The 26,672-nt window shown below is 44.8% G+C and overlaps 2 long non-coding RNA genes across 4 annotated transcripts in view; one reads left to right on the top strand and one right to left on the bottom strand.

The window, feature by feature from the left end:
• The window catches only part of LOC309846984, a 318,364-nt gene that overhangs the window by 181,604 nt on the left and 110,088 nt on the right, over nucleotides 1-26,672 (top strand). The gene's annotated exons all lie outside the window — the stretch shown is intronic.
• On the bottom strand, nucleotides 22,248-26,474 carry LOC309846993. Its single transcript, XR_014302245.1, has 2 exons — nucleotides 23,779-26,474; nucleotides 22,248-23,718 (listed from the first exon to the last, which is right to left on the bottom strand). It is a non-coding gene; the product is annotated as an uncharacterized lncRNA (long non-coding RNA).

Raw genomic sequence — 26,672 nt, 5'->3', positions numbered from 1 at the left:
ATTTCCAGGGAAAGCAAATTAGAAGAATAACTCAAAGGAGAATAAGCTCAGGTTTTTTTGTTTTGTTTTATTTTGTTTTAATTTATTCATTTGTCAGAGAGAGAGAGAGCTAGAGCACAAGCAGGCAGAGTGGCAGACAGAGGCAGAGAGAGAAGCAGGCTCCCTGCCAAGCAAGGACCCCCGATGTGGGACTCCATTCCAGGACCCTGGAATCATGACCCGAGCCAAAGGCAGCAGGCTTAACCCACTGCGCCACTCAGGTGTCCCTATGTTCAGTTTTTTATTTTATTTTTTAATTTTCATTTATACATTTGATAGATCACAAGTAGGCAGAGAGGCAGGCAGAGAGAGAGGAGGAAGCAGGCCCCCCGCTGAGCCGAGAGCCTGATGCGGGGCTCGATCCCAGGACCCTGTGACCATGACCTGAACCAAAGGCAGAGGCTTTAACCCACTGAGCCACCCAGGCGCCCCTATGTTCAGTTTTTTAAATGTATCCTCTAAGTTCCTTTATGTGGCTGTGGGGTAGGGTTTGGTTTTGTGACTTCTGCATAGTATTATCATAGCAAGTTAATCTCAAATATCCAGAGAAGTCAGAAATAATGGTTTATATTGAAGGAAAGCAGAGTTTGCCACATCCAAATACGTTTCTGAAAGGTCCCCCAATGATAGGTCCGTGATCAAAGGAGCGAGACTGATACAAAGCGAAGGTCAAGCAAATCTATTTCGTGCCAAGCATCGAGAATCAAACTGACCAGTCAGGGCAGTCTCTTACAAAGAGGCGACCCCTCCCAGCCTTACAGACTAACTCTTATAGAGCAAAGGCGAGTGGGGTTGGGCCTGGCCATACACCGGTGGCCAATGAGATTGTAACACACAGTGAAAGCTGCACAGTCATGCGAGGTCACACACGGGTGGCCAATTGAATTACAATTTACCTTAGTAAATATTTGAGCTAGCCCATCACCTTGGTCAGAATTGGGGCCCAAAAGGCGGGACCCACACTCCTTGGTAGCTAGGGAGACAGTATGCGCACCCCACTGATAGGATGTCTCCACCTGGCCTGACCTGCCCTTGTATTTGGGCTTTGTTACCTGGGACTGGTTTCCTGTACTTGCTTTTAAGGAAGTTCCCTGAGTGGGTGGGGTGGGGGTGGGGGCACAGGGTCCGTTTAAGTTTTACTGCATAAACAACAAAATCACTGTTTAACCAGATGGAATCGCTCTGGCTAAATAGGCCCTTACATCTCTTTGGCATAAGGATTATTTTAGAATCATAATTTTTTGAAAACAGCAGTCAGGAGAGAAGCCCTGAAAACCAAGTAGAAGTTACTTGATTTTTTTTTTTTTAAAGATTTTATTTATTTATTTGACAGAGAGAAATCACAAGTAGACGGAGAGGCAGGCAGAGAGAGAGAGAGGGAAGCAGGCTCCCTGCTGAGCAGAGAGCCCGATGTGGGGCTTGATCCCAGGACCCCGAGATCATGACCTGAGCCGAAGGCAGCGGCTTAACCCACTGAGCCACCCAGGCGCCCCAAGTTACTTGGTTTTGTAAGAGCAATTTACATTTGTCTTCCTCCCTGTGCCAAGAGAAGAGAAGAGATTCTAGAGCTTTAAAGCTCTAGAAATTCTTATCAATGAAGAAGACAAAGATTTAAATCTGCACAGTTTTTTTTTTTTTAAAGATTTTATTTATTTATTTGACAGAGATCACAAGTAGGCAGAGAGGCAGGCAGAGAGAGAGGAAAGGAAGCAGGCTCCCCACTGAGCAGAGAGCCTGATTTGGGGCTCAATCTCAGCCTGAGATTATGACCTGAGCTAAAGGCAGAGGCTTTAACCCACTGAGCCACCCAAAGGCCCCTAAATCTGCACAGTTAAATCTCGTTTACTTTGGTTTTCCTGGCGATATCCCCCCTCCCCTGCCTTTTCCCCAACATCTTTTGTGTATCACTGGAGATTATTGATGGCTTGGACCATTTCAGAGAGGTACTCAGTTTTCCTGCGTCTCTCCCATGTATACAGTAGGTACATATGTTGCTAAACTTCTGTTTATTTTTCTCCCATTAATCTGTCTTTTATGACGGGGCAGCAGGGAGGTGGGGGCGGTCTCAGACAAGAACTTAGAAGGGTAAAGGGAAAATTATTTTCCTCCCCAGCTGGATCTTTCACTGAACAGGATTCAGCTCAGCATGCAGAACACATGAAGGTTTCCTGGATACCAAAATTATTGGATAGGATTAATGGATTAACGTCTAGAGTTATTTCTGGTGAAATATGGGTTTATTTAGGAACAGCAAAGGAATTGCAATTTGGGACATGTAAGCTATGGTGAACCATAGGCAAGTCTGGAGATCAAAGGAGAAGAAAGTTACTTTATACAGAGAATTGTTAAGTTGAGAGGGTCTACTTTATTATTTATTTATTTTTTTTTTTTAAGATTTTATTTATTTATTTGACAGAGAGAGATAACAAGTAGGCAGAGAGGCAGGCAGAGAGAGAGGAGGAAGCAGGCTCCCTGCTGAACAGAGAGCCCGATGCGGGGCTCCATCCCAGGACCTTGAGATCATGACCTGAGCCGAAGGCAGCGGCTTAACCCACTGAGCCACCCAGGCGCCCCTTATTTATTTATTTTTTGGAGAGATTTTATGATATTTGAGAGAGAGAGAGAGTGAGAGATTGTTGGGAGGTGGAGAGCAGAGGGAGAGGGAGAAGCAGACTCTCTTCTGAGCAGGGAGCCTGAGGCAGGGCTCCATCCCAGGACCCCAGGATCATGTCCTGAGCCTAAGGCAGACACTTAACTGACCGAGCCCCCCAGGCACCCTGAGAAGGGCTACTTTAGATGAAAGTGTTTTGGAAGAAAGTGAGAAATCAGGGTGGTGATGTTTTCTCAGTGGCTGAGTTGTGGTATTTTCATATTGGCTGAACTTCTCGTTGGGCAAGGAGAAGTTCTTCCTTTCTCCTGCTGCAGTAATAAATTCTCTTGGGAATGCAAGGTCCCCTCTTCTGGTTGGGTCTGCACTTAACGATGAGCAGCAGGGTGAAAGCAATGAGCAGTGAGAGCTCTTCCTGCTGGCCTCCCAACTTCATTTTATTTTATTTTTTAATATGTAAAAGGTTTAAAAACTTTTTTTTAATTTAAATTCAATTAATTAACATATAATATATTGTTTATCTCAGGGGTACAGGTCTGTGATTCATCAGTCTTATGTAATACCCTCCCCAATGTCCATCGCCCAGTTACCCTATTCCTCCCCTCTCCTCCTCTCCAGCAACCCTCAGTTTGATTCCTATGATTAAGCGTCTCTTATAGAGGGATGCCTGAGTGGCTCTACTGGTTATGTGTCTGCCTTTGGCTCAGGTCATGATCCCCCCAGGGTACTGGAATTGAGCCCCACATCAGGCTCCCTACTCAGCGGAGAGCCTGCTTCTCCCTCTTCCTCTGCCTGCTGCTCCCCCTGCTTGTGCACACTCTGTCTCTCTCTCGCTGTGTCAAATAAATAAATAAATAAAATATTTTTTTAAAAGTCTCTTATGGTTTGTCTCCCTCCCTCTCAGATTTCATCTTGTTTCATTTTTTTCTCTCTTCCCATATGATCCTCTGCCTTGTTATTTAAATTCCACATATCAGTGAGATCATATGATAATTATCTTTCTCTGATGGATTTATGTTACTCTAGTTCCATCCATGTCATTGCAAATGGCAAGATTTCATTTTTTTTAAGATTTTATTTATATATTTATTTGACAGACAGAGATCACAAGTAGGCAGAGAAGCAGGCAGAGAGAGAGAGAGAGAGAGGAGGAAGCAGGCTCCCCACTGAGCAGAGAGCCCGACACGGGGCTCGATCCCAGGACCCTGGGATCATGACCTGAGCCGAAGGCAGAGGCTTTTACCCAGTGAGCCACCCAGGCGCCCCAAGATTTCATTTTTTGATGGCTACATAATATTCCATATACCATATATATGTATATATACCACATCTACTTTATTCATTCATCTGTCAACACACATCCAGTTTGGCTATTGTGGACATTCCTGCTATGAACATTGGGATGTAGGTGCCCCTTCGTAGCACTACATTTGTATCTTTGGAGTAAATACCCAGCAGTGCAATTGCTGGGTTGTAGGGTAGCTCTATTTTCAACTTTTTGAGGAACCTCCATGCTGTTTTCCAGAGTAGCTGCACCAGCTTGCATTCCCACCAACAGTGTAAGAGGGTTCCCCTTTCTCCGCATTCTTGCTGACATTTGTCATTTCCGGACTTGTTAATTTTAGCCATTCTGACTGGTGTGAGGTGGGATCTCATGGAGGTTTTGATCTGTATTTCCCTGATGCAGAGTGATGTGGAGCACTTTTTCACGTATCTGTTGGCCATTTGGATGTCTTCTTTGGGAAAACATCTGTTCATGTCTTCTGCCCATTTCTTGATTAGATTATTTGTTCTTTGAGTGTTGAGTCTGATAAGTTCCTAATAGATTTTAGATACTAGCCCTTTATCTGACGTTCATTTGCAAATATCTTCTCCCACTCTATTCATCGTATTTTGGTTTTGTTGACTGTTTCCTTTGCTGTGCAAAAGCTTTTTATGTTGATCAAGTCCCAATAGTTCATTTTTGCCCTTGCTTCCCTTGCTTTTGGAGAGAGGTCTACCAAGAAGATGTTGTGCCCAAGGTGGAATAAGTTACTGCCTGTGTTCTCCTCTAGGATTTTGATGGATTCCTGTCTCACATTTAGGTCTTTCATCCATTTTGAGTCTATTTTTTTTTGTATGGTGTAAGGAAATGGTCCAGTTTCCTTCTTCTGCATGTGGCTGTCCAGTTTTCCCAACACCATTTGTTGAAGAGACTGTCTTTTTTCATTGGGTATTCTTTCTTGCTTTGTTGAAGATTAGTGGACTATAGAGTTGAGCGTCCATTTCTGGGCTCTCTATTCTGTTCCATTGATCTGTGTGTCTGTTTTTTGTGCCAGTACCATACTGTCTCAATGAGTACAGCTTTGTAATAGAGCTTAAAGGCCAGAATTGTGAAGCCACCAGTTTTGGTGTTCTTTTTCAACATTCCTTTGGCTATTTGGCATCTTTTCTAGCTCCGTACAGATTTTAGGATTATTTGTTATAGTTCTGTGAAAAAAGTTGATGGTATTTTGATAGGGATTGCATTGAATGTGTAGATTGCTCTAGGTAGCATAGGCATTTTCACAATATTTCTTCTTCCAATCCATGAGCACAGAACGTTTTTTCATTTCTTTGTGTTTCTTGCACAAGTACTTTACAGTTTTCTGAGTACAGATCCTTTACCTTTTTGGTTAGGTTTATTCCTAGGTATCTTATGGTTTTGGTGCAATTGTAAATGGGATCAACTCCTTAAGTTCTCTTTCTTCTGTCTCATTGTTGGTGAGCAGAAATTCAACTGACTTTTGTGTGTTGGTTTTATATTCTGCCACATTACTAAATTCCCATATGAGTTCTAGCAGTTCTGGGGTGGAGTCTTTTGGGTTTTCCACATAAAGTATCATGTCATCTGCTAAGAGTGAGAGTTTCACTTCTTCTTGGCCTATACAGATGCGTTTTATTTCTTTTCTTATTTTTGAAACCAGATATCTCAGAAATAGAGTCAAACCGATCATTTTCTCCAGAGGAGAGACGGCAGCAGTATTCTGATTATGACTATCATTCCTCAAATGAAAAGCTGAAGGAAAGGCCAAAGTAAGATGATGTATATTTTCCCTCACACGCGACCCCATGAGTGTACACATATGCATATCTGAAGTGACATTATGAGACATTAACGTGATGTGTGCTTAAGTTCAAGAGAGGACATGCAGAACAGATGGTCCAGGATGGGCGCCACACCCACTCCCTTCAAGGCCATGGGGGATACTGCAGCTGCGGTTGGCACAGAGAACAGCAAGGAACCCAGATACCAAGAGGAACCTCCAGGTGAAGGTCCTTTTAAACGTGTTCAAAGTGTATGCTTGGTAATTCCAGAGGATGGCCAGAAGGAGAGACAAACTCTAAAAAATCATTCTTATACATGGAAGAGTAGTAAAAAACATTTTTAATAGTAAAAAAACAAAGAATAACAGCCCTTTCCATATTCTAACGGATTGGCCACATTTTGTTGTATTTAATTAGTTATGGTCCTTGTGTCCTCCCTGATCTCAACCCAGACTGCTCTGCTCTTAATACTCTTGACAGCACATGTGTGCGTTTCTTCCCCTGCTCAGCTACCAATTCTCAGATTCTCCAGACACCAAGTGGTTGTCTGTTCAAGTCAGTTCTGGCACTGACTGCCCAGAACTAGTGCACAGCCTGCAGGTGAGCGACTCAGTCCAGTAAGATGCTTCCATTTCAGACACCAAAAAAATCGGGGGGTCGGTGAATTAGGCGATGGGGAAAAAGAAAAAAAAAACAACAGTCCTGATCTTACCATTCCCATACCCCCAAATTCCCCATGTTTAGAAGAAAAACACTATTCTTTTTTTTTTTTTTAAAGATTTTATTTATTTATTTGACAGTGAGAGATCACAAGTAGGCAGAGAGGCAGGCAGAGAGAGAGAGGAGGAAGCAGGCTCCCTGCTGAGCAGAGAGCCCGATGCGGGACTCGATCCCAGGACCCTGAGATCATGACCTGAGCCGAAGGCAGCGGCTTAACCCACTGAGCCACCCAGGCGCCCAAAAACACTATTCTTTAAAAGGAGAAAAAGAACAAGTAAGTGCTAACTATAGAATGTTACACAGATCAACTCTGAGAAATACCGTCCTAACTTTTCTGCCTGCCAAAGTCTCATAAAAGGTTTCATACAAATATTAGGTCATAAGCATATTATGCTATGAATAATAACAACAACAAAATTCCCCACACGAGCTGTGCCTTTTACTAACCATGGGAGAAGGTCCAAATGTAATAGATGGCATGACATCTTCCTGTTTTTGAAGTAACAGTTCTAGTACAGTAACTGATAAAGCCATGTAGTTTATAACCAGGTCTGTTCTTGCCCCCAAGCACGGCATGGAGCAGGACCACAGAAGCACACTGCAATGTCTTATCTACAGGTTCATGGCCTCTGTGACCTAGCCCCTGTCTGTCTGTCCCCTCTTCACTCAGTGCTCCCCAGACTCCAGTCTACCTGCTTTATCTGGATTCACATTCTTCCCTGCCCACCTCTGCTCAAATCTCTCCCCAATCATAAATGGCCCCACTTGCCCCCCAGCTGACCCCTAGCCATGGAGTGACTCCTCCCCTCTCCACCTGCCGTGGTTGGTTCATCCTTCAAGGCCTTCCTCTCCAGTCTTCCCCTAAATCAAAAGCAATTGCCAATTGTCTTGAACTCATATGGTATTTTATTTTAAGCCTCTCTTTGAACACTGTTTTGGGTTTTGGATCGAAGACATTATACCCCTGCCTTTCTAGCCAACGAGGCTATAATGCATGAGAGGAGTGTGACCGTGTACACAACAGGTGCTCAGAGCAAGTTTGTCAGAATTGACCTCTTTTTTTTTTTTTTTAAGATTTTATTTATTTATTTATTTATTTGACACAGACAGAGATCACAAGTAGGCAGAGAGGCAGGCAGAGAGAGAGAGGAGGAAGCAGGCTCCCTGCTGAGCAGAGAGCCTGATGCGGGGCTCCATCTCAGGACCCTGAGATCATGACCTGAGTCAAAGGCAGAGGCTTTAACCTACTGAGCCACCCAGGCGCCCCCAGAATTGACCTCTTGTTCTGTGTACCTCCAGGACGTTATACTCTCCTCTTGTTTCTTTCTTTCTTTCTTTCTTTTTAAGTTTGGTCTTCATATTAACACTTTAAAAAAAAAAAAGATTTTATTTATTTATTCAACAGACAGAGATCACAAGTAGGCAGAGAGGCAGGCAGAGAGGGGAAGCAGGCTCCCTGCCGAGCCTAGAGCCTGAAGCGGGGCTTGATCCCAGGACTCCTGGGATCATGACCTGAGCTGAAGGCAGAGGATTTAACCCACTGAGCCACCCAGGTGCCCCTCTCCTGTTGTTTCTTAGCTGTAGGTGTGGGTGCTGGTGTCTGTGTCATGTACCAGAACATGATGGTGCCACGTGTGACTTCATGGCGGCTGTCCATCAGCATCCGCAGAGAGAAGAGGTGGCCCTATCTGTGTTTACCCTGTGAGCCCTTAGGTTTGGTGGAATTTCTGAGGGAGTTGGCAGGGCAGATGTTTTCTGTGTGTCATCACCGGAAAAAGAAGGCTTTTGATAAGGGAGTCCTGGAACTGAGGGAGGCAGAGCTTTGTTGGTATTTGTCTTTGCGTCAGTGTGGAGGCAGGAATCGGTGCTTACCCACAGGAAGCCCCATTGTCTGGTCCACGTCACCACAGATGTCTGGTCATTGAGAGTCCTGCCGAGGCCGGTGGGAGATTCGACGGACAGAAAAAGGAGACTCAGCTCAGTGTGCAGACTGCACAACCCTTGGCTGATTTCTGGATCATGAAGGAGCAACTAAGAGAATAAACATTTTTTTAAAAGTTATTTGAGGGGATGCCTGGGTGGCTCAGTGGGTTAAAGCCTCTGCCTTTGGCTCAGGTCATGATCTCAGAGTCCTGGGATCGAGCCAGGACTTTTTGAAAAGACTTTAAAAAAAATAAAAGTTATTTGAGAATTATCAAGTCAAAACAAAACAAAAACCAAACAAACCCAAAACCCAACAACTGTCCCAAACAAATATACTTCTGTTGCTCCAACTGTGGCTTGACTCCTTTTCTCCTATATCCTGTGGGGATGTCCTACTCCTCTTTCTCTTCCCGGGGACTCCGGAGAAAGCTTTACCGACCCCAGCAAGCGGAAATGCAAGGAACAGTGAGTACGGGAACAAATCAATGACCAGGAGGCCAAGAGGCCTAGGTTTGTTTGTTTGTTTGTTTTTTTAAAGATGTTTTATTTATTTCACAGAGAGAGAGAGATCACAAGTAAGCAGAGAGGCAGGCAGAGAGAGAGGGGGAAGCAGGCTCCCTGCTGAGCAGAGAGCCGGATGTGGGGCTCGATCCCAGGACCCTGGGATCAGGACCTGAGTCGAAGGCAGAGGCTTTAACCCACTGAGCCACCCAGGTGTCCTGTGGCCTAGGTTTTTGTCTCAGTTCTGCCTATGTCTGTTATATGACCTCAGATTTCCTCTCTAAACCTCAATTTTCTTATCTTAAAATGGGAAAGCTAGACTAGAGTAAAACCCTAGCTCTAACAAGGAGGGTTTTCCCAAAAAGGTTTCTGACTCCAGATGTCTGGAAAATTCTGGGCTAAACAGGTTTCTGTACTGCAGGACTCCTCAGATGTGTGCACTGTGACTTTTCCAGAGGGAGAGCAATGCTGCGTGCCCCCCCATTTTCTTGGCCACAGATTATTTTTATTCCCATAGAATTTGTGGGATGCCCTTGGAGAGATGCTAGAGTAAAGACTTGCTAAGTTCCCTTTCAGAGAGTACTTTCCCCTTCCCGGGCCTGGCCTCGCTGTGACTTCTCTGACCATATGCTTCCTTATTTCGCACGTGTCTCCCTGTGTCCCATCCACTTGGCTCCCAGCGATCATCTTCCCAGTGCAGACGGAATAACCTGATTCTCTTCATTTTTCTGAAAATATAGGTCCATCATTAATTGTCCAAATGTAAAAATGAGAGATGGGAAAGAAGAAACAGATGGGTGGAAGAAACAAGCAGGATAGGAAAGTTTAAATATAGAAAATGAAATTTTACCCCAAATCTCATCACTGAGAAATAATTTTAGCAAAGCACTTTTTAAAAAGATTTTATTTATTTATTTGACAGACAGAGATTACAAGTAGGCAGAGAGGCAGGTAGAGAGAGAGAGGAGGAAGCAGGCTCCCTGCTGAGCAGAGAGCCCGATGTGGGGCTCGATCCCAGGACCCTGAGATCATGACCTGAGCCGAAGGCAGAGGCTTTAACCCACTGAGCCACCCAGGCTCCCCTAGCAAAGCACTTTCATTTTTATTTTTGTTTTTTTTTTTTTTTTGCTTTTTTTTAAAATATTTTTATTTATTTATTTGACAGAGAGAGATCACAAGTAGGCAGAGAGGCAGGCAGAGAGAGAGAGGAGGAAGCAGGCTCCCTGCTGAGCAGAGAGCCCAATGCGGGACTCGATCATAGGACCCTGAGATCATGACCTGAGCCGAAGGCAGCGGCTCAACCCACTGAGCCACCCAGGCGCCCCTTCATTTTTATTTTTGTAAAGTTTTTATTTTTAAGTAATCTCTACACCCAATGTGGGGTTCAGACTTACAACCCCCGAGATCAAGAGTCACATGCTCTACTGACTGAACCAGCCAGGTGCTCCCCACTAAAGCATTTTTTTTTTAAAGATTATTTATTTATTTATTTATTTGACAGAGAGAGAGAGATCACAGGTAGGTAGAGAGGCAGGCAGAGAGAGAGAGAGAGAGAGAGAAGCAGGCTCCCCACCAAGCAGAGAGCCCAATGTGGGACTCGATCCCAGGACCCTGAGATCATGACCTGAGCCTAAGGCAGCAGCTTAACACACTGAGCCACCCAGGTGCCCCCCGACTAAAGCATTTTTAAATTGAATCAGGGGAGGGGTACCTGGCTGGCTCAGTCAGTAGAGCATACAACTCTTGATTTCAGGGTTGTGAGTTTGAGCCCCATATTGGGAGTAGGGTTTACTTTAAAAAAAAAAAAATTAAGTCAGAGGATTCTATAATTGGCAATATTCTATTTATTTATTCAATTACATATAGATATGTATATATCAAAACATTTTAAATAGATTTAAGTTTTAGAATCCTATATTTCTAAAACATTGAGTTAAGACCTGGTAATTAACATTGTTGTGATATTGGTGAGGGGGGTTGATACGGGTTGAAGATATGTTGTTCTGTGAAAAAGTATGTGTTGCAGTCTTAACCCCTAATACCTCAGAAAGTGAACTTATTTGGAAATAGGGTTGTTGCAGAAGTAATTAGTTACATTAAAATGAGATTATATGAAGAAGTAGAGTGGGCACCTAATCCAGTCAGCCTAGGGTGCTTCTAAGAAGGTGCCAAGCAAAGACAAAAAGAGAGGGAAGAATGCCAGGGACACCTGGGTGGCTCAGTGGGTTAAGCATCTTACTTTTTTTTTTTTTTTTTTTTTTTTTTAAGATTTTATTTATTTGAGGGGCGCCTGGGTGGCTCAGTGAGTTAAAGCCTCTGCCTTCGGCTCAGGCCATGATCCCAGGGTCCTGGGATCGAGCCCCACATCAGGCTCTGTGCTCTGTAGGGAGTCTGCTTCCTCTTCTCTCTCTGCCTGCCACTCTGCCTACTTGTGATCTCTGTCAAATAAATAAATAAAATATTTTTTAAAAAAAAGATTTTATTTAGTTGAGAGAGAGAGTGCGTGCAAGCTCACAGGCAGGGGTAAGGGCAGGGGGAGAAGCAGGCTCCCCACTGAGCAGACGCTGGGATCATGACCCGAGGCAAAGCAGATGCTTAACCAACTGAGCCACCCAGGCATGTCAGGATCTGACTCTTGATTTTAGCTCCAGTCTCCCCCCCCCCCGCAAACTTATTTTATTTTTTATTAACATATAATGTTCTATTTGTTTCAGGGGTACAGGTCTGTGAATCATCAGTCTTACACACTTCACAGCACTCACCGTAGCACATGCCCTCCCCAGTGTCCATCATTCAGACACCCCAGCCCTCCCACTCCCCTCTCCTCCAGCAACCCTCAGCTTGTTTCCTGAGATTAAGAGTCTCTTATGGTTTGTCCCCCTCCCTGGTCCCATCTTGTTTCATTTTTCCCTCTCTTTCCTACACAACCCCCTGACCCTGTCTCTCAAATTCCTCATATCAGAGAGATCATATCGTAATTCTTTCTCTGAATGACTTATTTTGCTCAGCATAATGCCCTCTAGTTCCATACACATCGTGGCAAATGGCAAAATTGCAGGCTTTTTGATGGCTGCATAGTATTCCATTGTGTATACACACCCCATCTTCTTTATCCATTCATCTGTTGATGGACATCTGTGCTCTTTCCGTGGTTTGGCTACTATGGGCATTTCAGCTCTGGTCTTGATCTTGGCTGGGGTTGTGGACTCGAGCCCATGTCAGGCTCTGCACTCAGTGGGGAGTCTGCTTGCGATTCTCTTCCCCCCTTCCCTCTGCCCATCCCGTAGCCCATTCTCTCTTGATAAAATAAACAGATAAATCTTAAAAAAAAAAAAAAAAAGCCATATGACAGTGGAGGTAGTGATTATAGTTATGCAGCTGAAAGCCAAGAAATGACATTAGAAGCTAAGAGAAAAACATGGAATCGATTCTCCCCTAGCTCTCAAAAGAGCATAGCTTTGCCCACACTGTGGTTTGGGATTACTGGCCTCTAGAACCACAAGATGATAAATTTCATGTCTTAAGCCACCCAGGGTGCCACCCTTTGTTAAGATCGCTCCAGGAAATCATCAAGGGTGGAGGTCGATGGAGAGCTGATGAGAACAACGTGGCAGTGCTAACCGCCGTCAGTGGAACGCAGGCCTGCACCGTGTGTCTGTCTCGGCCTGACTCCACGTTCAGGGACGTCATGTGGGGAACTTGAAACCAGCCTTTCAGGTGACCCCACCATCCTGTTTCCCATGAAGTAAGAGGTCTTGGAACTCAGGATTTTCAGTTAAAAGCTGGAAAGTTTGGGGCGCCTGGGTGGCTCAGTGGGTTAAGCCTCTGCCCTCAGCTCAGGTCATGATCTCAGGGTCCTGGGATCGAGTCCCTCATCGGGCTCTCTGCTCAGCAGGGAGCCAGCTTTCCCCTCCCCCTCTGCCTGCCTCTCTGCCTACTTGTGATCTCTCTATGTGTCAAATAAATAAATAAAATCTTAAAAAAAAAAAAGCTGGAAAGTTCTAGGCAACCTGGAGCAAATTGGGTTACGTTATCAGCCACGGAAGGTGTAGTTACACCATGGATACTGGCAAAACTCCTCCAATGAGAGCATTGGCCCCGCAGAAAACAGCTTGTCCCATATTTGCCAGCACACCAAGGTCTGGGTGTCATTGCCTGGAACTGCTCCATTTTATTTGCAATGAACCCAGCTTAGGTTCCCTAAAGCCATTCCGGTATCTCCATCAGATTTACGGATACTGGCAGGGAGGGGGACCTAGAAAATGATCCTTTTGGTTAGAAAAGGTAAACCTTTGTTAGATAACTAGTATGGTGATTATGAAGCACATTGAAAAATGACTTAAAAAGTTTCAGGAAAGATGTCCTCTCCCCAAATGTTAACTTTATGTTCTCTTCTAAATCAGTGGTTTTATTATCTCTCTACCTATCTATCTATCTCAGTCGAAGTTGTTCCCAAAGGGATACATGGATTAGAGAACCATAGAGTTGAAGGGTAGGAGTGTGGGAAATGCTAGACACGACAGCTTTTCAGGTCTTAAATTTTCTAAGCACTCCATCACTAAAGTACAGATGCTCACTGTGGATTTATACACCTGGCTCTGAAGCCTTACAATAAGTCACATTTGTTACAACAATGGAAAATCACTGATTTAGACCCAGAGTGTCTATTTAAAAGGCATACTGGGGGGTAGCAATAACATCAGCTGTGGAGTCATACTATATTGTATGTTGAATATGTGATGTGCTGTATTAGCACAATAAAGGGAGAGAGAAGAAAATGTCATTAAGAAAATCATAAGGAGGGACGCCTGGGTGGCTCAGTTGGTTAAGCAGCTGCCTTCGGCTCAGGTCATGATCCCAGCGTCCTGGGATCGAGTCCCGCATCGGGCTCCTTGCTCAGCAGGGAGCCTGCTTCTCCCTCTGCCTCTGCCTGCCATTCTGTCTGCCTGTGCTCGCTCTCTCTCCCTCTTCTCTCTGATAAATAAATAAAATCTTTAAAAAAAAAAAAAAAGAAAATCATAAGGAACAAAAAATACATTTATTTACAGTGTTGTGCTGTAAAAAAATCCCCATATAAGTAGACCCCGACAGTTCAAAGCCGAGTTGTTCAAGGATCCATTGTACTACCTTTTAGAATTTAAAAAGTATCTTATTTATATCTGTCTGTGTGAATATGAGGCCGTCTCTAGTTATAATTTTCAGTGATCAGAACTCTTCCCAACGCATTTTGTGTTAACTTTTCTTTTCAAGAAGAGGGAAAGTGTTCGTTCATCTTAGGTCCTAGCTCCTGGCTAGGCAATCAATAAAAGTCAGTTGAATGAATCAGTCATTGAATAAAGGCAAAAACACTGTGCTTAACAGTTTCCCCGTCGCAGCACGTTTAGTAAGCCAATTTTTTAAACATAAATACCGATCAGGTATGTCATGTCCTACCTCTTTGAAGTGTTTTTTTTAAATCAGAAAGAGCCAGAGGCCAAAAAAAAAAAAAAAAAAAAAAAAAGTGATGAAATGGCTTGCAGGCGCGTGCGCGCGCGCGCACACACACACACACACACACACACACACACACACGATGAACATCTAATTAAACCCAAACAAAACCAATTTACAAGCCCTGGCTCATCATCTTGATAGCTATGTGCACTGATCCTGTAATTTATGACTAAACACTGTTATTTTCCTTCTCTGGGCATTAGGCAACTCAGGAAAGGGCTCCAGAAAAATTTCAACACTCCTGACACTCTTGATTATTAATATTATTAGTACTGTTTATTTTTTTAATGGCCCGTCTTCTAAACCCACAATATCAGATCTTAGACAGGAATGTATTTATAGGGTTGCAGCCCCAAAGCAGTCTTGAATGTGTTCCACTGGGAATGTCCTGCCTTCCCAACCCTGACCTCACTTCCCAGAGCCCCTGGGAATCTCTGCTTCCTTTCAAGCTGCCCTCGGGACTCCTTTTACTTGGCCGTGGGGGGGGGGGGGGGCGGGCAAAGAGGGGATGGGGGAGGGGCGCCTGGGTGGCTCAGTCATTAAGCCTCTGCCTCAGGTCATGATCCCAGGGTCCTGAGATCCTGAGATGGAGCCCTGCATCGGGCTTCTTGCTCTGCAGGGGACCTGCTTCTCCCTCTCCGGCTCCCTCCCCTGTGTTCCTTCTCTAGCTGTGTCTCTGTCAAATAAATAAATAAAAATCTAAAAAAAAAAAAAAGAGGGGGTGGGGGAGAGAAAGGGGATATCCGTAATGCCGCTGAAGTTCCAACTTCTTCCCTCCCTTCCTTGCCCTGCCTGGATCCCTCCATCAGTGGGAGCTCTGATTTTCCAAATAAGCCCCTTCAGCATCTCTGTGGCCCACGATTTCCCTCCTGCTATCTGTGGGAATCCCTTCGGGAAGCTGGAGTTGGTCAAAGATGCCAGTTTCTGCTCTGTCCCTAGAGTCTGCCCGGTTTGTGAGTTTTTGGGGATGATTTTACCTTTTTTTTGTATGATGGATATGGTTTCCGTTGGGCCTGGGGTGGACTTGACAAAGTGTTCTTAAACATCGGTGAAAGATCCAAAAAAAGGGAAAACCAAGCAGACCAAAGCTGGAATTTGTCTCCTGAGTCACACAGCGGTCACAAACCACAAGGACAAGGATCAGATCAGCTGTGGAGGCGGAGGCCAGCTGTATTCCGACGAGTGTCTGAAGAGTGTTCACCATGATGTTTTGATAGCATCTTGCAATCTTTTAACTTTTCCCTTGTTCGTTTTGTTTTTCTCTCCTTCTTTCTTTTTTTTTAGGATTTTATTTATTTACTTTTGACAGAGAACTTGAGCTTGAGTCGGGGGTAAGAACAGAGGGGGAGGGAGAGGGACAAGCAGACTCCTGTGCAGAGCCCAACTCCGGGCTCCATTCCAGAACCCTGATATCACCATCTGAGCCCAAACCAAGAGATGGGAGCTTAACCTAATTGGCTGAGCCACCCAGGTAGCCCTCGTTAGTTTTTTTCTAGACCCCACTCACTAGAGCTGCACTTGCTTTAAGAACTAGGAGCTTTAGAAAAAGCGTGAAGCCCCGACTGGAAGCAATGTTGAAGGAGATAGCGGGGTAGAGCTCCCTCCCCATCCAGACGTTGCCAACCCAGAGCAGGAGGTAGGGCTCATTTTCCTGCTCCCCACTTCCTCCTCCCAGAGTTGAGCTCGCACTGGGCCCAGGATAAAGAAGTCAGGTCCTCATAAAGTCCCCATTATCTTCCAGAGAGCTCAACCTCTTATGGAGGGCAGATGGTGAGAAGGGTCTTCTCTGTCTCCTGCTCCATCCCTTGTGCCGTACAGCAGGGTCCCGTTAGGTTTCAAGGGCCTTGTAGCAGGATCTAGAAGATCTGCACGTGATCTTTATTATTGCAAGTGATGCGCAATATTGGGTCAAAGGACGAAAGGGGCCTTCAAAGGAGAAGATAAAGCAGGAATGCCAAATAGGGGGAGGGTCTTCAATGTCAGCATAGGGGGTGCGTCAGCTGCTCTAGAATGGGAGTCTTATGGTAATCCTAGAAATTCAGAAAACCAGGGTGGGATTGTGGGTTCACCTCTAGAACAGGGAGGGGCAGTGGTCCGAAGCTTAAACTAAAAAAAAAAAAAAAAAATTTCAGGACCCCTTTACCCCTTTTGGTGCAGAGCCCCGGGGGACTTCTAGGGCAGTGAAAATACTCTGTCTGATACTGTTAAAAAACAAGAGTTCAAGTGAGGACATTTAAAGACCTAACTGGCTTCATTAAACCTCAGGCAGCACCCCATCTGGCAAAGAGACAGGTGCTCCCCAGGAGTTGTACACCTTGGAAAGTTTTTATAGGCAGGAGAGTGGGGCAAAAAAAGAAAAGGATTGTTCCAGGCAAGGTCACTTTCCCTCCAGGGAGAAGTCCGGAGTGGGGGGGTCTTATCATGTAGGTGACCTCATCTTCCCCTGGGGAAGGGCCCTCGTGGTCGATGATTGCCTCTCTGATGCTGAGCCCAAAATTCTGGACTGACCAGTTAAGAGTGCAATCCCAGGAAAGGCTGAAATTGCAGTTAGATCAGGTATAACCGTGGTTTGGTGACTTGGCCCCAGTGATGCCATTCTGAGCCTGTGGTTTTCTCTTCACAATAATACTGTATGGGGAGGAAGGCTTTCCCTCTGGTGTAACAGCTGGGTTTATGAAATAAGCTGACAGTGGGTGGGTTAACAGGAGAAAATGTACATAAACTTATTAATTTTTGCTGTCATGTCTGTGAGGGTATCACAAAACAAAAGTGAATATCTAAAAACACAGCGAGGGGCGCCTGGGTGGCTCAGTGGGTTAAGGCCTCTGCCTTCGGCTCAGGTCATGATCCCGGGGTCCTGGGATCGAGCCCCGCATCGGGCTCTCTGCTCTGCAGGGAAGCCTGCTTCCTCCTCTCTCTTTCTCTGCCTGCCTCTCTGCCTACTTGGGGTCTCTGTCTGTCAAATAAATAAATGAAATCTTTAAAAAAAAAATAAAATAAAAACATAGCGAGATTTGAGTTTATATAAGATCTTCCAGGGGAAGAAGACGGGTGGTGTAGGTCCCTTAGAGGGGAGTAAATAATTTTTAGAAAAGAGAGATGGGCCCTTAGGAAGAATCCGTGGGACGCAGGGGAGTGTGTGACCAAGACCGTCCGGGGCGTGGCGTCGACTTCTGGTCTCCTCTCTTGAGATAAGAGTCGAACCTCCTCGAGCTATGAAACTCCCCGTGAGGGGATTTGTGACACGGGAGTTTCTTCTGACTACAAAAGGAGGCCGATAAGGGGAGGTCCGAGAAGGTCCCTCTCTGCCTTTTCTGTTTTTCAAGGGCCTTCTGCCCCAAAAGAGTCATTAGGCCACCACGATGGTGTATTTTGTGATGTCCTTACCTCCTTCACTGAGATGCGTCACGCTTTTGTCCCAATCCACAGAATGTGCAGCAGCAAGACTGAACTCTAGTGTACCGCGTGGGTGGTTACGATCTGTCAGTGTGCGTGCATCGGTCGAAATAAACCAACCACCCCAGGGGCGAATGTTGATAATGGGGGAGCCTGTCCCTCTGCTGGGGGGGGGGGCATGGGGCCTATGGGAAACCTCGGTATTTTCTTTCTTTTAAAAGAATTTATTTCTTTCTTTGACAGGGAGAGGGAGAGAAAGCACAAGCAGGGGGAGGAGCAGAGGGAGGGGGCTCTATCCCCGGAGTTGGGATCCTGAGCTGAAGGCAGAGGCTTAATCAAGGGAGTCACCCAGGTGCCCCAGAAACCTCTATACTTCCTTTTTTTTTTTTTTCCTTTTTTAATGTTTGTCGATTTTTTAAAATGAGTTTTTATTTATTTACATGCCAAGAGAGTATAAGCAGGGGAGCAGCAGGCAGGGGGAGAACCGGGCTCCCCGGGTGGACAAGGAGGACTCGATCCCAGGACTCCAGGATCATGACCCCAGCCAAGGGCAGATGATTAACGACTGAGCCTCCCAGGTATCCCACCACTGTACTTGCTGCTCAGTTTTGCTATGAACCTAAAACTGCTCTAAAAATAGTCTTAAAAAAAAAAAAAAAGAATGTGTAGAGGACTCCAAAGAACTTTCGTTTGTGTGTAGTCAGGGATTAAGAATTCCCGTCCTGGGACGCCTGAGTGGCTCAGTGGGTTAAGCCGCTGCCTTCAGCTCAGGTCATGATCCTAGATCCTAGGATCGAGTCCCGCATCCAGCTCCTTGCTTAGCGGGGAGCCTGCTTCTCTCTCTGCCTCTGCCTGCCACTCTGCCTGCTTGTGGGCTCGCTCTCTCTCTCTCTCACAAATAAATAAATAAATAAAATCTTAAAAAAAAAAAGGGAATTCCTGTCCCGTTCAGGAGTCCTTAGTTAAACTAAGAAGGAAAGAGACATGAGACACGTTAGCAGGAGAAAATCAAATTTCCTAGGTACGTACAGAGACTGCACACAGACGTGGAGACTCCAAAGACCGCGCGATGAGGCGCACACGTCCTTCTGAACGGAGGAGGAGCGGGTAGGGGTCTGGGACCTGGAGGGACCAGGAATCACAGGAAGATGAAAGAGAGGGAGTGTTCAATAAACCAATGTTTGCTGGGCCGGTCAGAAACAATGGGGCTTACAGGACTTGGATCAAACGGGTCTTGCTAGGTTCTTCTCTGTTCTCCTTCGCTAGGGCACAGAATCATGTATTATCCGTGCCCATGGCTCTGTCCGGAGCGGCTCCTCCATCTTAATTCTCATTAGGTAGTCGAGCAGGGGAGGTAAAGAGCTTTTCTCGAATCCCCTGGGTTTCCATGCTTTTTAACTCAAAATAATTTTTATCCCTACGTGGCCCATCTTGGTTCGGCCTAGCCTTGGCCCCCGCAGTGTGCCTAGAATATGCCACCCCCAAAATAGGCCTCTTTGGTGTACGGGTTGTTTTGGGCTAAAAGCCGGACCAGGAAAAGGGTTTAACAACTCTTCTCAGCAAGAGGGCAGTAGCTTAAATTTGCATTACAAACTTCACTAAAAAAGTCTGTTTTTGATCCTTCTCATCACCTTCCAAGACTTGCCTATCCTGCCCGGAAGGCCAGAAACCTTTTGCCTTTTTGTTGTACCGATGGTAATCATGGTAATCGAAGCCCAAATTCCAGCCACCGCTTTGGGCGACTCGTCCTTTGGTCTTACCTCGTGTTCGTGCATAACGGGGGTGTTAGTAAACTTCTGTTTGTTTTTTTTCTTGTTAATCTGTCTTTTGCCAGTCTCTCTTTTTTAGGATTTTATTCTTAAGTAACCTCTACACTCAACATAGGGCTCAGATTTACAACTCTGAGATAGAGAGTGTCGGTCTGATTTATAGGGCCCCAACTTGGCAATCTAAGATGGGTCAAGGAAAGGGATTTCCCCCCTCCAGACACCCTTCACTGACACCCTCCCCTGCCAACCACTTTTCTCTAAAAGTTACATTTCTTGTTAACACTTTTAGAACTACCGTTATTGGAATTAATCTGGACTACACCAGTAAATCCGTGATCACGACACATTCGTTTTGCAAGGACCAATTTAGCAAGAGGCTTTCATTCAAGTTAAACTGTCCCGGTTCCTCTTCCCCCAGGGGATTCACTTAAAAACACATCCTGGAAACCAGCTCCAGGTAACAAAGCCCAGATAGGAGGGTGGGTCAGGCAAGGTGGAGACATCCGATCAGTGGGGGGGGGGGGGGGGGGGGGGGGAATGGGATGCATGCTGTCTCCCTGGTTACCAAGGAGTATGAGCTCCGCCCTTTGGGAGCTTTTTGGGCGCCAATCCTAACCAAGGTGTGATAGGCTAAATCAAATGTCTACTAGGGTAAATTGTAACTCAGTTGGTCACCTGCATCACTGTGGAGTTTCCTGTGTGTGTTACAATTTCATTGGTCACCTGTGCATGGCCAGGCCCCACCGCACGGCCTTTGCCCTTAAAAGCTGGTCTGTGAAACAGAGAAGGGTTGCCCTCTCTTGTAAGAGGTGCGTCCCTGAGCGTTCGGTTAGATTCTTGATGCTTGGCGCGAAATAAAGCTTTGCTTGACCTTCGCTTTATATCAGTCTCGCTCCTTTAATCATGGACCCATTATTGGGACATAACAGTTTGACATTTATGGAGCTCTTTTTGTGTGCAAGGACTTGTGCTCTGGGCTGGGGCTAGAGTGGTAAATGAGGAGAGACACAGTTGTGTCCCCATGAGTGTATAATCCAGCAGAGGTGACCTGCTCCAGACTACTTAATTGCCATTGCTGTCAGTGCTGGGAAGGAGAAATACGTGTGTTGAGACTGTGGGATAAGGGGGTTCAGGTTAAGGGGCCCAGTGGAGGAGGGGTCAGCGAGGCTGAACCAAGAACATTTTTCAGGTGAAACAAATGCCCTAAGCAGAAAAAATGGGGAATAAGGACCCACTTGGGTTCAAAGCTGGCCAAGCCTTCAGAGCCAGGAGAAACAGCACCTTTGGGGACTTGGGGATTTGGAACTGTCATAGCAAGTGTTGAGAGTGAGAGGGGAAAGAGCATCATTATGCTGCAATGTCAGTGCAGGGTGAGGTCAGAGGAGGTCAGTTTCACTCCTGGTTCTGCTGAGGTTTTCCAAGTTACGGTAAGGGATCATATTTACACTTTCTTGAAAGCTCACTCTGGCTACAGGATGGAAGATGGGCTGAGAAAGGGAGGGAGGTGGAAGCAGGGAGACTTCTGGGATAACACCGGTGAGAAAGGATGAGGACCTGACTGTGTGTGGGTACAATGTAGTTCTGGGACGTTAGTGAGGTCGGAGCTGATGGCCAAGAAGGAAATTCTTGAGACATCTTTGATGCAAAAAAGGTGATTTTATGAAAGCATGGGGATAGGACCCAGGGGCAGAAAGGGAAGGGGCACTGGGGTTGTGAAGAATGGTTGATTATATTCTGTGGGGTTGGGGGGAGGCTAGGAAGAAGGGAGGTGTCCAAAAGGGCTTTCATATGCCAAAGAAGGCCCTTAGGATACCGGAGGCCTTGCTATTATCAGACTAAAGTTGTTTTTCTCTCTAGCAAAGCATTAAGATAGTTAGAAATATCCTGAAGGAATGTCACTTATCCCTCCCAGGGGGTGGGGAGGTTTTGGGGCGTCACCTTGTGCTTTGTTTTCAGCTTGCCTTCTGCTCCCTCATCGGGTAGAAGGGGGCAGATTTAAGGAATGTTTGGTGAAACATTTGAGGAGACTTGTTTATGGGGTGGTGAGGTGAATTCCAGCGCAATCAGGTGGATTTGCTTTCAAGAGTTTGCATAGCTCTAGGTGGCACCTGTGAATAGCGATGCCTAGATTTGTGCAGTGCACAGCCTGGACAGCATTATGCAGCAACTCTGATTCTAAATTCATCTGTTTGTATTACTTTTGAGCTTGGAGATTTTTTTATTTTTTAAAAAAGATCTTATTTATTTATTTGTCAGAGAGAGGATGAGAGCATGGGAGAGAGGGAGAGAGTGGCAGGTGGGGGCGCGAGGGTGGGGGTGGGGGGCGAAGAAGCAGGCTCCCCGCAGAGCAAGAGAACAATGAGGGACTTGATCCCAGGATTCTGGGATAATGATCTGAGCCCAAGGCAGACACTTAACTGATGGAGCCACCCAGGCATCCCTGAGCTTGGAGATTTTTAAAGTTTTCTTTCTCTCACGGTTTTATTTAAATTTTGGAAAAATTTCAGTTACCACTGAAGGGAGGAATAGGAAATAAAAGTAACTAGGGAATGGCACTGTCTTCTTTTTCCCAGTAATTTAGCCACCTTTCCCATTTGACATGGCAGAAACAAGAGCTAAAAACTTTGAGGTCAAGATGTGGCACTACCGATTCTCCTGCAAATCACAGAAACAGAACTAACAAGCTGGGGTCTGTCTTGCACTAGTATTTATTTATATGTGGTCTGAGCCTCAAGGGCTCGACTTTTCAGAGTAGAGGAAAGTCTTTGGGATCCAATTTTCCTGCTGAGTATGATGTAGGAAAAGATGTTAGGGTTCAAAGCCTAGGGCCAAGACAGAATTCTTGAGATGTCTTTGGTGCAAAAAGGTAGTTTTGTTTATTTATTTTTTATTTTTTAAAAAGATTTTACTTGTTTATTTATTTGACGGAGAGAAATCACAAGAGAAAGAAAGCAGGAAGCAGGCTCTCCGTGGAGCAGAGAGCCCGATGGGGGACTTGATCCCAGGACCCCAGGATCATGACCTGAGCCAAAGGCAGAGGCTTAACCCACTGAGCCACCCAGGTGCCCCGAAAAGGTAGTTTTATTAACGAATGGGGACAGGGACAGGGCCCCTGTGCAGAAGGAGCTGCCCTGGGTTTGTGAGGGGCGGCTGATTATACCCTTATACACTTTCGAGTTGGACGGGGGTTAGGGATAGTGTAAGTCTCTAAGGAATTTGGAGGCAGCAGTTTCCAGGACCTTGAAGGGCTGGATGTTTGAAAGAGGTCAAAAACCCAAGTCATGAGACCCTTCAGATTGTATCTGTGAGCCATATGCTTAGGGGGATAATTGCCAATATATATTCTGGGGGGTAGAGCTAAAGGAAGTTTCCTAAGGAATTTTTACGTGTTAAAGTCGACTTACAGGGTCATGGATGTTGGGCTAAGATTGCTTTTTGCCCTTAGCAAAGTATCAACATCCTAAGTTTCTAGAGGAATGTCACTCTGCCTGTTTCAAGGACTCGTTAATAGGCTGTTCTCCAGTTCTTTCTAAAGAAATCCAATAATTTTCTTTCTGCTTTTGTTTTCCACATCAGGTACAGGTGCTTTATTCAAGAGTTTAAATAAGTTTTCAGTAAACAGCTCAGTACATCTATTCTGGTTTATTGGCTTAAACTCTCTAGTTCTGGTTTACTATCTCTATAAGAATAGAAACAGTCTCTTTTTTTGTCACTGAAAGTTTGAAGCCTTTTACCAACCTGCCCTTTATTGCCTCCAACGCCCAAACCCTGGCAGCTACTTTTCTTTTCTTTCTTTTTTTTTTTTTTTAGGATTTTATTTATTTATTTGACAGAGAGAGATCGCAGGTAGGGAGAGAGAGAGAGGAGGAAGCAGGCTCCCTGCTGAGCAGAGAGCCTGATGTGGACTCGATCCCAACACCCTGGGATCATGACCAGAGCCGAAGGCAGAGGCTTCCACCGAGCCACCCAGGCACTCCCTGGCAGCTACTTTTCTACTGTTGCTATGAATTTGACTTAAAAAAAAAAATTGATTGGTTGATTTACAGATTTCAGGTATAAGTACTGTGCAGTGTTTGTTGTCCTCTGGTTCCTGTCACTCAGCACGATGCCCTTCAGGTTCAACCTTGTTGTTGTCAAAGACAGAATTCTCTTGTTCTTTTTTAAGGCCAAATAGTGTTTCCTTGTGCGTATGTGTGTGATTATCTGTACATGTACATACACACATGTACACGCACATACACACACGTACACGCACATACACACACGTACACGCACATACACACACGTACACGCACATACACACACGTGCATATACATCACATTTTCTTTGTCCGTTCATCCATCGGCTGACGCTTAGGCGGTTTCTGTAACTCGGCATCAGCAGGAATGTTGCAGTGAGTGTGGGATGCAGATGTCCCTCTGAGACAATGGATTTGTTTCCTGCGGACATACACCCATAAGTGGGATCGCTGCATCATATGGTAGTTCTATTTTTCATTTCTCAAGGAGCCTCCCTATGGTGGCACTAATTTACATCCCCACCAGCAGCGCACAAAAGTTCTCCAGATTCTCCCAGACACTTCATATCGCTTGTCTTTTTGATGATAGCTGCTCTACCTGTGTGCAGTCAGATCTCATCCAGGTTTAGATTTGCATTTTCCCCATGGTAAGTGATGGTGAACACCTTGTTTGTACCTCTGGATCATTCCTATGTCTTCTTTGGAAAAATGTTCTGTTGAGGGCCTTTGCCCAGTTTTAGTTGGGTTATTTCTATTTTTGGTATTGAGTTTTAGGAGTTCCTTTTGTGTTTTGGTTATTATTGCCTTATCGGATATGTAGTTTGCAAATATTTCTTTCTATTCGGTAAGTTTCCTTTCCAGTTTGTTGATGGTTTCCTATGCTGTGCGAAAGTTTTTTATTTTGATGCGGTCCTACTTGTTTTTTTTGCTTTTGTGGCCAAATCCAAAAAGTCATTGCCAAAACTGATGTCAAGGAGGTAACCCCTGTGTGTGTGGTTTTTTTTTTTTTTTTCCTGAGAGTTTTACGGTTTCAGGTCTTAGGTTCAAGCTTTTAATCCATTTTGGGTTGATTTTTGGTTTCCGTGTAAATAGAGTCCAGTTTCACTCTTTTGCATGTGACTGTATAGTTTTCTCAATACTTACTAAGAGATATCCTTTTCCTATTGTATGGTCTTAGCTCCTTTGCTGGAATTAATTGGCCACATATGTGTGAGTTTATTTCTGAGCTCTCAATTCCATGCCATTGATCTAGGTGTTTGTTTTATGCCAATACTATGCCGTTTTGATTACTATAACTTTACAGTGTAGTTTGAAATTATCAAATGTGATACCTCCTGGTTTGTTCTCCTTTCTTACAATTTCTTTGGCTATTCAGGGTCTTATGTGGCTCCATTAAAAAGCTTAAGATTATTTGTTCTACTTCTGTGAAAAACGCCATTGGAATTTTGATAGGGATCTCACTGTATCTGGAGATCACTTTGTGTAGTTGGGACATTTTAACAATATTTATTCTTCTAATCAATGGACACAGAATAGTTTTCCATTTACTTATAGCTTCTTTAATTTTTTAAATCAATGTCTTCTGGTTTTCAGTGTACAGATTTAAATTTATTCCTTAAAAAAAATTTTTGTTTATTCAGTTTGAGAGAGAGCATGAGCAGGGTGGGGGGTGATCAGAGAGGGGGAAGCAGGCTGTCCATTGAGCAGGGAGCCCATGCGGGGCTCGATCCCTGGACCTTGGGATCATGACCTGAGTTGAAGTCAAAGGTTTTTTGTTTTGTTTTGAAGATTTTATTTATTTATTTGACAGAGAGAGATCACAAGTAGGCAGAGAGGCAGGCAGAGAGAGAGAGAGGAGGAAGCAGGCTCCCTGCTGAGCAGAGAGCCCGATGCGGGACTCGATCCCAGGACCCTGAGATCATGACCCGAGCCAAAGGCAGCGGCTTAACCCACTGAGCCACCCAGGTGCCCCGAAGTCAAAGATTTTAACCCACTGAGCCACCCAGGTGCCTCAAATGGTACTTTTCTTGATTTGTCTTTCTGATAGTTCATTGTTGGTTTATGAAAATGCAACTCATGTTTGCATATTGATTTTGTATTCTGCAGCTTTCCTGAAACTATTAGCTGTAATAGGTTTTTGCTGGAATCTTTAAGGTTTTCTGTATAGTCCTGTCATTTGCAAATAGTGACAGCTTTAACTTCTTCCTTTCCCCTTTGGATGCCTTTCTTTCTTTTTCTTGCTTACTTGCTTTGGCTAGGACATCTAATATCACGTTGAATAAAAATGTTGAGTGTGGGCATCCTTGTCTTGTGTCTGATCTTAGACGAAGACCTCTATGTTTCTGTTCTGAGTCGGATGTTAGCCTTGCCATATGTGGCCTTTATTGTGTTGAGCTATATTTATATTCCTTCTCTATCTAGTTCCTTGAGAGTTAAAATATTCTATGTCTTAATACATCCAGAAAAGATGAACCGTGTGAACTCAGATTCTTTTTCTGAAGCAGACATTGAATATAAGTGGGCTCAGTTTTATATATTCCCAAGAGGCCACTAATTGGGATCGTTAGGACATTATGGCTAATTAAGTCAAACTGAGGATTTGAAAGCATTTCTTATTGTTGTAAGATGTCTAACAGTAACGTGGTATAATGTCTAACAATAGCTGGACTTTACATAAAGACAGTCTTGAAGTCATAGTTTGAGCAGCAGGAAAAATTTATGTGATTCCTACCGGTGCCCCACCCTCCCCTTCTGGTATGTGACTGTTTTCATTTACAGAAGATAAATCCGTGCCAAGAATTCAACTGGACACGACCTAAAATTACTTTAATCTAAGGGTATACCTTGTAGGTGTGACGTTGCTTTTCTTGGCAGCCTCGCAGAGCCAATCCGTACAGATTTTTCACTGTTATGAACATGGGTCTTTCTCTAGAAGTAGCAGTGGGGCCACCCAAGCGCCCCAACATTTTCTTTTTTCTTAATAAAGGTTTTTATTCATCTATTTGTGAGAGAGAAATAGTGAGAAAGACAGCATGAGCAGAGAGGGAGAGGGAGAGGGAGAAGCAGGCTCCCGGATGAGCAGGGAGCCTGGTGTGGGACTCGGTCCAGCAGCCTGGGATCCTGACCTGAGCCGAAGGC

The sequence above is a fragment of the Mustela nivalis genome (genome assembly GCF_964662115.1).
Source record: "Mustela nivalis genome assembly, chromosome: 13".
Classification (NCBI taxonomy): Eukaryota; Metazoa; Chordata; class Mammalia; order Carnivora; family Mustelidae; genus Mustela; species Mustela nivalis.
The sequence above is the reverse complement of the archived record's forward strand: the minus strand, read 5'-3'. Positions and strand labels throughout refer to the sequence as shown.